At 33.7% G+C, this 11,887-nt stretch overlaps 1 long non-coding RNA gene across 2 annotated transcripts; it reads right to left on the reverse strand.

Moving 5' to 3' along the window:
- Window positions 1–3,378: 3,378 nt before the first annotated feature.
- Window positions 3,379–10,434, reverse strand: LOC105680269. Of its 2 annotated transcripts, XR_002945958.2 has the most exons (5): window positions 10,305–10,434; window positions 9,682–9,866; window positions 9,513–9,603; window positions 5,880–6,073; window positions 3,379–3,612 (listed from the first exon to the last, which is right to left on the reverse strand). It is a non-coding gene; the product is annotated as an uncharacterized LOC105680269 (long non-coding RNA). The 2 variants fall into 2 exon arrangements; XR_002945957.2 differs by lacking the exons at window positions 3,379–3,612; window positions 5,880–6,073 and having other exon boundaries at window positions 9,075–9,603; window positions 10,305–10,417.
- Window positions 10,435–11,887: the final 1,453 nt, after the last annotated feature.

The following is an 11,887-nucleotide window of genomic DNA, read 5'->3' on the forward strand; positions in this document are numbered from 1 at the left end:
ATAAAACACGTACAACGAGAAAAGGTACAACGAAAATGGCATCAACACGAAAAACTCGTTGACGGGAGCCCTAGTTTCGTCGTGTTGCGCCGTGCGATAAATTAATGGTCGGTCATCATTGCGCTCATACGTGCTTGTACAGGCATGCGGACACATCGTAACGCATCATTTGTCTTCTCATTATAAATGTGAGCCACCGCTCTACCGCACCGTGACAGTCGGCCAAAATAAATTGCCATGCGTTACGTTTGTACTTTCATTTTATATTTAAAATGACTACACCGGAGAAGGCTCGTGCGGCCCTACCGCCCAGAGACAAATTGCTCATTTGCATAATGCCGTTATTTATTAATGATTGCGATACAGGTACTTCTGATGCTGTATAAATATCCACCTGCGGCGTCCGCCAATCGACAACCTTCTAATTCGACACTTGTTTGCCGTTCTCCACAGAACGATTTATATATGCTTCGTATCTGATATTATTTCAAGCCGTAAAACGAGTATGTATTATCAACCCTTTTGAAATTAATTCTTGTGTTCGAAATTCCGTGTAACGAATTTGCCCGGACATTTCGACAAACATCATTTTGCAATTATTTACTTTATCGCTACATTAGATTGCCAGATTAATAATATACCTATTTGGTATATTATTGTAACTTTAAATGTGCGATTTAGATAAGAGATATAAAAGAAGAGCGCTACTTTTTTATTATCTTCGCATACTATAACAATATTCTACTGAAAAAGTTGTCAATTTTTATATTTAATAAATTTTGTTATCTTTATATGAATATTGTATTATTAATTGCTAAAAGATACGTATTTTTATTGTACATTTTTGTGTTGACAATTATAATTCTCTTATTGTTACTTACACATATGATTCTTAATTAGGAACTCCGTACCCACACATATTATTAGCTACTACTTATAATCAACAAAAAGTTGATTGGCTTGGCATTTAGTTGTAATTATTTATTTTTAATGCGGTGCATATGATTTCATTGGAAACGCAGTTAGACTATTACAACACGTTGAAGAAAGTTTTTTTAATATCTGTATATGAATCGTCACATTTTGCACTTTATGCACGAATGCTTGCAATTAAAAAAATGAATAGTCATGCTTGGCAGTTAAATAGCAATCGTGGTCAGCTTAATGCGACAAATTTACCATATAACTAATTGTAATTTGCAAATCACGTATGATGCCTTAAGATTATAGTAGGTACTTTATATGCAAAGCAGAGGATTCATGTTAATTTTCAGTAAGTGTTTAAAGAAGTAATTTTTATATTCGTTTTGGCAAATAAAAGTTATTATTTTGTATACTACGCTATTTAGCGCTAGAATATTTTATAGTCATACGAAAATTTAAAAACACCATTTAGAATAGAAACAAATTCTTTCAAACACAATGAATAAAATTGCGGTAAAAATTAAAATTTCATTGAATAAAATTGTTGTAAAAATTGAAACTTGAGACAGATCATATGTGTACATAGAATACATTTTCACTTGTAATAAAAATGGTATCTATGAAATATTTTAGTCCATACATTCTTTTATTTCTATTTTTTCTAATGCTCCTATTTCTTATATGATAAATGATTTTTCCATTTTTTCCATTATGTATTACGAAACGATATATGTCAACGAGTTTAATATGTATACGGGTTTTCGCACGAATATCGTGCATCAGCTTCCTGGTTACGCAAATTATATATCGATATCAGAAACAGCCATTTATCTTAGTACATGGAAAAGGAAGATTGCAACTATAAACACGAAAACCTGTTCATGAATATAACGTATCGCGTGTCACTTTATCTGTGAGATTCCTTATTTGTGAACAGCGTACAGAAACTGGGTAAGCCATGAATCATTGGATCAAGCAAGAAATATCGAAATCGGATATTGGATATTTATATTAAGCATAATGTATGGTTAATGTATCTCAAGAGACAAAAGAGCGACGTTACGGTAAAAAGATCATGGGATGACAAGCGTTACACCTTTTAACGGTGCCACAGTTCGTTGTAGCTGCTAAGGAACAACGAAACGGTGGTTCCAAAACGGTACAGCGTAAAGCCTAAATCAAACCGAGAGCCGAGCAAATCCAAAGAGGAACGGCGAATATAAAATATCGGAGAAAGATACAGCAAGAGTCGGAATTGCTGGTACGAGTGTGCCAGGCGTTGGAGTTCGCGCGACTTGGTGGCGTAACCAAGATATATGAGCGCTTTTCCCCAAAAAAGTGTTAAGGAATTATGCTTCGCAGAGTAAATGAGATGTGTCTGCGCCGAGACATAGATCACGGGAGCGCTATCCATTCTCACCACCGTGGAAATAAATACGATCTTCTTGGCGAAAGAGACTGCTGAGCAACGCGTTGGAGAAAGAAGACGAAGAGAAGGAATAGGTGGTAGAGGGGCGAGAGGAAAAGGTGACGGCAGTAGGAACGGAAGAAGAAGATGCTGAGAAGTGAGGGTCGGAAAGAGATAGGAAAATCGTCTCCTAGCGGCCCGCATCCCGCAGCACATCTTTCTACCCGACACACGGGGGATCCAACGTAGCCATTTCTCTGGCCTGTTATACGCCGCCTATATACGTATCTACTACCCCCGGTAGGTACCTACAGCCAGCAAATAAATTGATCCATTACTCAACCGAGCAGTCATCTTCCTTCCTTTGCTTCTGTTCACTCGCCTCGCCCGCTGCCGCGTCCTTCCGCGAGCCTTTTTCCTTCAGACTTTTCCGGGAATGCTGCCAGAGATTCGGTAAAGCCCCTTTCACGCCCTGTTGCAGAGACGATGATACGCTGCGATTTACTCAGCCGAGTTCGTCTACCTAGCTACCGGGAAACCGAGAAATTGATGGCACTTCGAAGGGATTCGCTGCATCCTACCGTATAAGTATGCCGAAAGTGTCTGCACTTGACTTCTTGACAGTCAATGCTTGCCTTTCGGTTCATAGAGGACATCCATTTTCTATTTTGAGCAACATCACAATAATGCGTCCAACGATAAATATGTAGGTATATTCCTTATTAGTCAATATCAATTTCATATCTATTCAAGCTAAGATAATAATCCATGTATTACCATAGATATCAGCTTTTTAAGCAAGCTTAAAAATCAACAATATACGATATGTTTCACACATACAGGAACTGTTAACTTATTTTAATAATTATGTACTTTTTAATATCAATAACAATATAAAACAATAGTTTGTATCATAATTAATTATTTCCGAACAATTTACTAATTTTCGATATATGAAGATTCTATGTTATTTCAAATTATCTTTAATCAAATATTATTCAAATAAAGTTATTACATTGATTAAAAACATAAAATTAATTTTGTCCTTTGCGAAAATCGATTTATCACTCAACTAAGTAGTTATTTTACTTTCTTGGTATTACTCGACCACTTTACTGCTTTCAAGGTTGTACTACTACGGATCATTCTCCTTCAGACTTCCTTGGGAATTCTGCCAGAGATTTGGTAAAGCTCTTTTCACGCCCTGTTGCAGCGATGGTGATATGTATTTCGCGATCTCTCACTGATTTACTCTGCCATGTCTGCTTCCTTTATTGCAGCTGAAAGCATTTACTATATGTATACTGTTGATCTAAATATGTAATAAATATTCTCTTTTCGTTTGTTGTATATTGAATTTTTTAAATCATTCAATTCAGTTATTTGAAAGAAGAAATGGAAGAAACTTTAATAAGGGTATATGACACTATTATACAAATAGTAGGAAAATGAAAATAGTATTATGTTTCCAAATGTATAAACTCTATTCTTAATCAGTTTTCAAATATTTAACAGAAGATTCAATAAAACATTTTTTGGCAGAAACAAGAAAGAGGTTATGAAGCATTTCTGAAAAATATGAACTCGTTAAAACTGATAATTACGCAAGACTGATAAATAATTCTGTCAAATCTTACAAAAAAATTAGTGTACTCAACGCCTAGGCCATTAAGAACTACAGTCAGATTTAATTATTCTACTAAATTTTAACATAATATTAATCTAGCGATCATTATTCTATCAAATTTTATGTTTAACAATTTTTACTTGGGACTGTAAGTTATTTAATTTGTAGATAGACAAATGTTTTGTGTATGATTATTCCAATGTTATGATGTAAGTCATTAAATTTTATGAACGATTTCTCTTTTATAATAATTGCATATTCCTGTGGAGTATTTCCTCATTCTACATTAATAAAATTAATGAAAATCTATTTTCTTATGTAGATAATTTTTATTGACATTTTGTATACGGATTTTTTTTATTTATATGCGTAGATCTAATTACGAGTACGATAATTAGGTAAACAAATTATAGATAATTAAACTTTTTTTTCAAAACTGATGAAACTCATGAAGCAATCTAATCAAAGATTGCGTCATTTGCCACTTATACAAAAATTATGTCAACTTTACGTCTACTTTAATATAGTTTGCTTTATGTTATTTTATGTCATTTATAACGGTGGTAATAAACATAGCTACAGCATCGAAAACAAAGATAATAATCATTATCAAGTAATAATATACGAGACATAAATTAAACCTCTTAAGTTCTATTTAAAATCATGTACAAAGAGAGAAGTAAGGAACAATCTAAAGATAAACAGTTTGTCGTGTAAGTACGTGTCAAAGATTCAGCAGGCACTGAAAATGGTTGATTTTTGTGCTGTAATGAAGGTTATAAAAGAAAATGGACGGAATCGTTAGTCGTTACGAGTTCCGCTTCTTCACATCTTTTTCCTTGTAGCGTCTGTTTCCAGCTATCATTGAGACTTCGTCAATGTCCTCAAATGCACCGTGTTTTATTATCTACAATATATGTATTTTTCAGTCCTGTGCATTCAACATCCGGATCATGTTTTAATGACTATTTCGCGTGTGTAAATTGGTATAATTCAGTTTCGCTACATGATTTTCCTTGTGCTGAAATGACTTACTGCTCTCATTGTTAGATACCTCCATCCGCGTTGGTTAATTAAACAAGAGATTAATTAACGCGCCTGAGATTTCCTGTTTTATACAATTACGAATTTGTACAGTACCAAGCTGAAACTCATTACCTCTTCTATAACATGCTCCCAACACTGTTACTAGAAATATAATAACATAGTACAAATATAATAAAAAAGTACAGACTTTTATTGAAAGAAGATTTGGTTAAACGAAGATATTCCTAATAAAATAATTATTTATAGTGATTTATTGGTTTTCGTTCTTTCAATATTGTTTTTATGATATGTAATATGATACATTGTGTACGATTTTGTGGTTATGCCTTTTCTTATAATATGTTTTTATCTCATTGAATATAATTTTCTTCGTATCTTTTACTCTCACTTTAGAGTTTCACAAAGAGCACAAATGTATATTTGCATATTGATTTATATATTCAAATATCAAGCAAATTTAATTATTTCCTCGCGAAACCAATTATCAGTATTTTTTGTTTTTCTGGAATTCCACAATCTCATATTGTGTATACTTGGTTTGGAATAATTTAATAATAAGTAGAAAGCGAATGATGTAGAATAATAATTTTTGCGTCAATTCGTGTGTAAAATTACTTTTTTTATCGAGCACTATCGAACGATTAAACCTGTAGTTGTTTGCATATCCGGTTTATGTTTCAATCTGGTTCCATCAATATGAATAAACACCCGTATGTGAGGTAGCTTGCTGCTGCATTAATATGTATTGGCAATAAATCGATATCGATAATTAAAATCTGTGCCTGCCATAAGGCCTTTGGACGTGAGCGCGTTTATATAAAAGTTCAATTTGTTATATGTAACTGTGCGAGATGACTATAAATATTGCGTTACCCTTTTTAACTGAGGCCGTAAATCCGCGTGATTTATATCCAAACCGTCTGTAAGTGTGTGAAGGGGTCGAGATTCTGTGTATCGTTGCATTGTGTCGCAAAATTTTCATATTTCTTCCTGCTAGACAAAAGCCAGTTCCGTTTTCCGTTTAATTTACGTAATCGATGATGACGAACGTCCAGATACATTTACCACTGCAATAAATATTGAGAAATGTAATTACGATATTAATTCATATGTTATTGTGCCTTCATATGTTCTAAATTGAAAAATAATTACATTCAAATAACTTGTATAACCTAAAAATCGACAAGAATTACGGACGTAGTAGCAACTAAATCAGGATCAGAATTAGGAAGTGTTAACTGTTTAATTTAATTACATCTGTTCTCCTTGATCTCTTTTGATAAAAACTCCAACTCTTACTTTAACGAAAATGATCCCGTTTTTTTTTTCGATACGAACTACAAATAAATGAATAAGGAACGAAAAATTCGATTAATTCGTTTAAATACTAAATTCTGAAAATTTTTTACAATTTTGTGACCGATTTTATTTCATCTTATTGATCTTTTAAAAATATTCAATGCTAATTAATATGACAGGATGATTATTGGTCTGGCAGAGTAGCGAAAACAATTTCGGATCACAGTGAGTGCGTCGCGCATCTGGAATGAATTTTTCGCAGGACAACGCGGCTGGATATCGTTGGAGGTTGGCTTAGCACGAGCCGAAAAAATATTTTCGCAGGCAGATGCGTACGGGCGGCGTTGTAACGGGGCCAACGAGTTTGAACATCAGTCACGAAAAAGAGAGATTAAAAAAAAGAGGTAGGAGAACGCCAAAAAAGTCCGGGAGATGGGTTGTCCGAATGAGTGGGTTGAGTGAGTGAATGACAGATAGACAGCAACCAGACAGGAGACTGACAGCACGGCGGCGGGCTGACAGCTTGCCACTCTGCCGGGCGTTCGCAACATCGAGTATTACCGACTACCGTACGTGTTGATCCTTGTCCCATTCATCGACAAAAAGCGAACGAACCCCCGATTTTGTTCTATCTCAACTGACAGGATCGATGATCATTTTTGAAAGAACAAGAGTCACTGGTCCTTACCCTTTCACTTTAGTTTTATCAATAATAGTCGCTCTAGCCAATTTTCTTTTCTTTCTTCTTCCCACTTCCTCTGTTTTCTTTCTTTCTTCTTTTTTTATGTCAGCATTTGTTTACGAATTTTCGAAAATATCTATCATTCTAATGTTTGTTTCCAGTGACATTTCACCGTTTATGTGTTATAAGCGATTTATATATGTACATATCTGTTTGAAACAAAATTGATTGTATCGTCCTTCAAATAAAATATCGTCTTATTTTTGTTGAGTAGTGATGCATCATTGATCAAATTCTATAAAACAAATTGAAATTATAAATGCTAACCTTTTCGTTTTGTACACTAATTTTAATCGTCTTAAAATGGAAGTCGTTTCATAGTTTCATAATTTTGTAAATACGAGAGAAGTATATTTAACACTAAAATGACGCAAATATGTGAATAATATGTTTCTTTCCTGAATTCATGGAAAACAAGAGTGACACTGAATTCAATATTTTCCCTAAAATGCGTAATTAAAATTAGTTCATTACCCAGTTATATGTCAATGTCATCAAATTATTGTGTATGATTTTGCTATTCGTCGTTACAAACACTTTAAAAAAGTAATATTTTTGTTTGAGTTTTTATTTACTTACGTTACCGAATTTAATACTTCAAGATATTTAGTAATTGAAGGGTAATTCTCTTATTTGTAAAAAAAGACAGCCAAAAGAATAAAGTTAAGTTTTCAAATTCTACCTATAGGATTCGAAGTATTATAGTCTACGAGACAAGCGGTAAAAGTTCTTGACGCAATCGTACGAAATGAATTACCGGATTCTTAGGGAGGCGTCATTGTTCAGAATAGGAGCGGCAGTTCCAAGAAAGTACGAATTACTGTCAAAAGTAAACCAAAGTAGGGTATACTTATGACTACAAATTAAGTATAATTCCGGCGGCCGTAATAACGTAACAACGGACCGCTACATAATTATTCTACGTAATCACCAGGACCTTGAAGCACTGTACTGCCTTTTAAAATTGCACTTAAATTACAGTCATACAATATTTGAGGAATATCATTCACGTGTATGGCGCTGAATAAACTCTTAGGCAAGAGATGTTCGGGATATCGATGAAAACGTAATATGTATTGTACAGTTAAAAATTAAATGCGAAGTATTTAAATATTTACAAAATGGATTCGGATTGCTACAATTTGTATAATTCTTGCAATTTTCTGTACTTACGAATAATATAATCTCTATTATAAGCAAGCCGTTTATAAGTTACAAATGTTATTCCTTCCATTTTGAATTATATAGATAAGTTATGAGTAATCTCATACCATTGCAAATTAATATTACGAAAAATTTCTGAGATTATTCGTAATATCTGCTAATGTCATTAAAAAATAAGATCTCATAATTCCACAAATTTAACGGAGTAGAATGTTTGCGCAAACTTTTTTAGTGACTCTGACGGAAGTTCCCTTAATGACGCGAGTGAGAATAATTAATCAATGTTCACTAAAAAGTTATATAATTACGTACGTGGGCAAAGCGTCACACGATTTAATCAGTCCGTGATCACGCTTGTTAGAATTACAAGGAAACGGAAGTACAAAAAACTCGCATATTATAGAGATAAACATGCAGGCCATACGAAACGATACCATCTTTCCTTCCACTTGTGTTTTGGTTTTCGTTAAAAATAGATTTATACTTTCTTTTAGGTATTATGCGAGATTACTATTAGATATCGTAATTTACTCAGTTATTTTTTACTTTATGTAGTTATGTGTTTTAGTATGATAAATATCCTTCCGATCTTTATGTAGATAAAGCAAATTTAATACTCATCACGTTCATTAAACAAAAAGAAACTAAAAAATAGTTCATCTTATATTAATTAAAGTGTTAAACACGAACATATGATATATACTTAAAGCCATAATTTAGTTGGATAAATTAGAAGATACACGATTTAGTATAATTTTATATTACACAAGTTATCTATTACCATTTTGACGTGAGTAAAATATTGTAATTAGTTTACAATGCTTTGTTTGCATTATTAACATTTTTTACCTTTAACTAATTTTATAGGAGAAGAAAACGATATGTTTATTCTAATTTTTTACCAAGTTCTATTATAAAGTAACAAACATATTGTTTGCAAGCTACTCCTTGTTGAATTTTTCTGAAATTTTATAAAAGATTTATATATGTGGAATAATATAGATGTATATATATAATACGATGTATCAGTGGCGAAAGCAGAAAGTCTTCTTCCGTTAACGGTAGGACTTCAATCTTATCTTATATAAAATAAACGAACGCAGATGACGTATTTCCAATTCGTAGAACATATTCGTGAGCAATAATTCAAATTGAAAAAAGGTCGAGCGTTATGTAGATTGATCGTCAGCTCGGAAAGCAAGGAAATGAGAGTGCAAAGGAAGCAGAAAAATAAACGCAGGAGCGTACAGGTAACAAGAGGCAAAGTGGCCGTCTCCCCACTAGCGAGATTCCCTCCTTACCCCTGACGTGCACGTTTCTTCCTTCTTCTCCTCTCTTCACTGGGCAGGTGAGCAGCGAGTCCGTGGTGCGGGTTACCATTATGTCTACAACCTTGAATTAAAATGCCGTATAATGACACAGCTAGGCAGCCTGTATAATTTATGTCCATAAAAATAAAATCATAATTACAGAGGCGCGGACTGCGAAAAGACGGTAATAATATGGCTGCCCGCTGTGCTTGTTGCGTGTTCAGCGCGTGTATATCGTGTTCGTCGTTGATGCTTCGCTGTTGTTGTTATTGTTATTGTTGCCGTTATCCTCCTGATGTCACATAGTGGCAGTGCCGCGTTGTATCATATACAACAATGTGCGTTCTACTATTAAACGTACAACGTAAAATTTCATAGATTTTGCATGATCGATAAAATAAATTTGAACTGTTTAAACACACGATTACAATAGAATAAAAAATGATTAAGTGATAACGAATATGTAAGAAAGATAAATTAAGCAAAATTATAAACTTTCTCATTTCATTACCTACGATAAATTTTGAAGAAATAATGTAACTTTTAATTGTAATCGTATATCACACAGTACATGATCCAATCTTATGACTATACGTGTGTTGGAATAAAAAAACGTCGAAAGAAAGATGCAAAAGGAAATAGGAATAAGAAAGACGATTGCTCGTCAGCTTAACGTCAAGATCTTAAACTCTGTGCTGAACGACTGCCGAGTACGGAAAATTAATAAATGTGCCAGAAAAATTAATGGTGCCGAAAACTCCGCTTCGACGACATTAATCTTACGTGGCAAAGTGGCAACGGGTTTTCCAAGACGCGCGCAGAAAGAAATCGTTTCAGCTCCGTTTCTCACCGTCCGTTCGTAGTGCAAATCGTCATGAGACTCTGAAACGCGAACGGAAAGGCGATGTGAGATCGCGTTGATGAATGCCCCCATTACACGAACACCGCTAGTTACTCCTCGGAGATAAACCGCCTTCATTACTCACTTTCTGGCGTGACCTTATTCCCCCCTACGGCCTCGCACTCTCTCTCTTTCTGTCTACACTCCTCTTTCCTCCCGCCCCTCTTCCTTCACCCTCTCCTTTTCTCTCTTATAGCTATTAAGTTAATGCGAATTAATAACAGTGGCTTTTTCTAGTCAACAGCCGCTTTCTTGCAGCAATACAGGTATTTTAGTGGATAATAAATTTTGACCTCGGGGAATATATTATAACTGTGGTTTGAAAGCGTACACATCAAGGGGTGGCACACTCTTAACAGATTGGATCGTTTGTCTTCAGACTCGAAACTGCATTATGTTAGATACGTAGATATTAATGCGACAATGCAATTATCAGTGTTAGATAGAGCCGACCCACTTGTTTTTTACTTCGTCATGGTTCTGCTATAATTTTCATTTCTAATTTATGGGTTGATTATTGAGAAACGGAAAGTTTATTAGTATTCGTTAACGAGAGGTGTGTATGCCAATAAATTTCAAAACAATCGTGAAACAATTATTCGACTTTCTTGTCAGGCAATAAAATTACAGTAGTTTCTTACCTGGGAGATTGTATATCTTTTTATCATAAAAGTAGGAAATATTCGTAAGTGGAACAAGATCATAAATAGATATTTTTGCGTTTTTCTTTAGCTATTATATCCTTTTGCGATATCTTTTAAAATAGATATTTCTAAGTGTAGATACCTATCCTAGATCTTTATATATACATACACATTCTTAAATACCGTTCATAATCAATGATCAACTGAAAATACTGTATAATTACCGTTCATTATCAATGATCAAGAGAGAATAGAATATTTTCTATATTGATACTTTCTTGAAGGCATGTAAAAATGAAACTATTGCTAACAAAGGCAATTTAACATTATTCATATCGTACTTTCTAAATTCGTGAGCATTTGTCAATATCGTTCAAATAAATATCAGGCAATTACACTTAATGGGTCACGGTACGCGTTCAATGAAACCAGTACAAGCTTAATTGGATATTAAATTAATGACCACTACGTGTGAATCAAACAAAATACTGTAAATCCGGTTAGGAGGGAAATTGTAATTTATGTTTCGCTAGACGGTGGTGTGTTCCATGATAAATGACAGTATATTTTTAATGCCCCACTGACATGTGCACTTTGAAATACGTATAATTTAATACGTATATATTAATTTCTTTTGTATTAAAACAGTGAAGACCGAAACTATAATTCATCGATATAATGTATATTATTAATATCTCATTGATTTATTACTAATGAGCACCTGCCTTATATCACAATCGGAGATTTTGATTTGGAATCTATTGGTGCTTTGATAAATAGCGTATCGGTTAATAAAGGGATATGGCTTAAATTAATTATTG

The sequence above is a fragment of the Bombus impatiens genome, unplaced genomic scaffold (assembly GCF_000188095.3).
Source record: "Bombus impatiens unplaced genomic scaffold, BIMP_2.2 scf_0120, whole genome shotgun sequence".
NCBI lineage: Eukaryota > Metazoa > Arthropoda > Insecta > Hymenoptera > Apidae > Bombus > Bombus impatiens.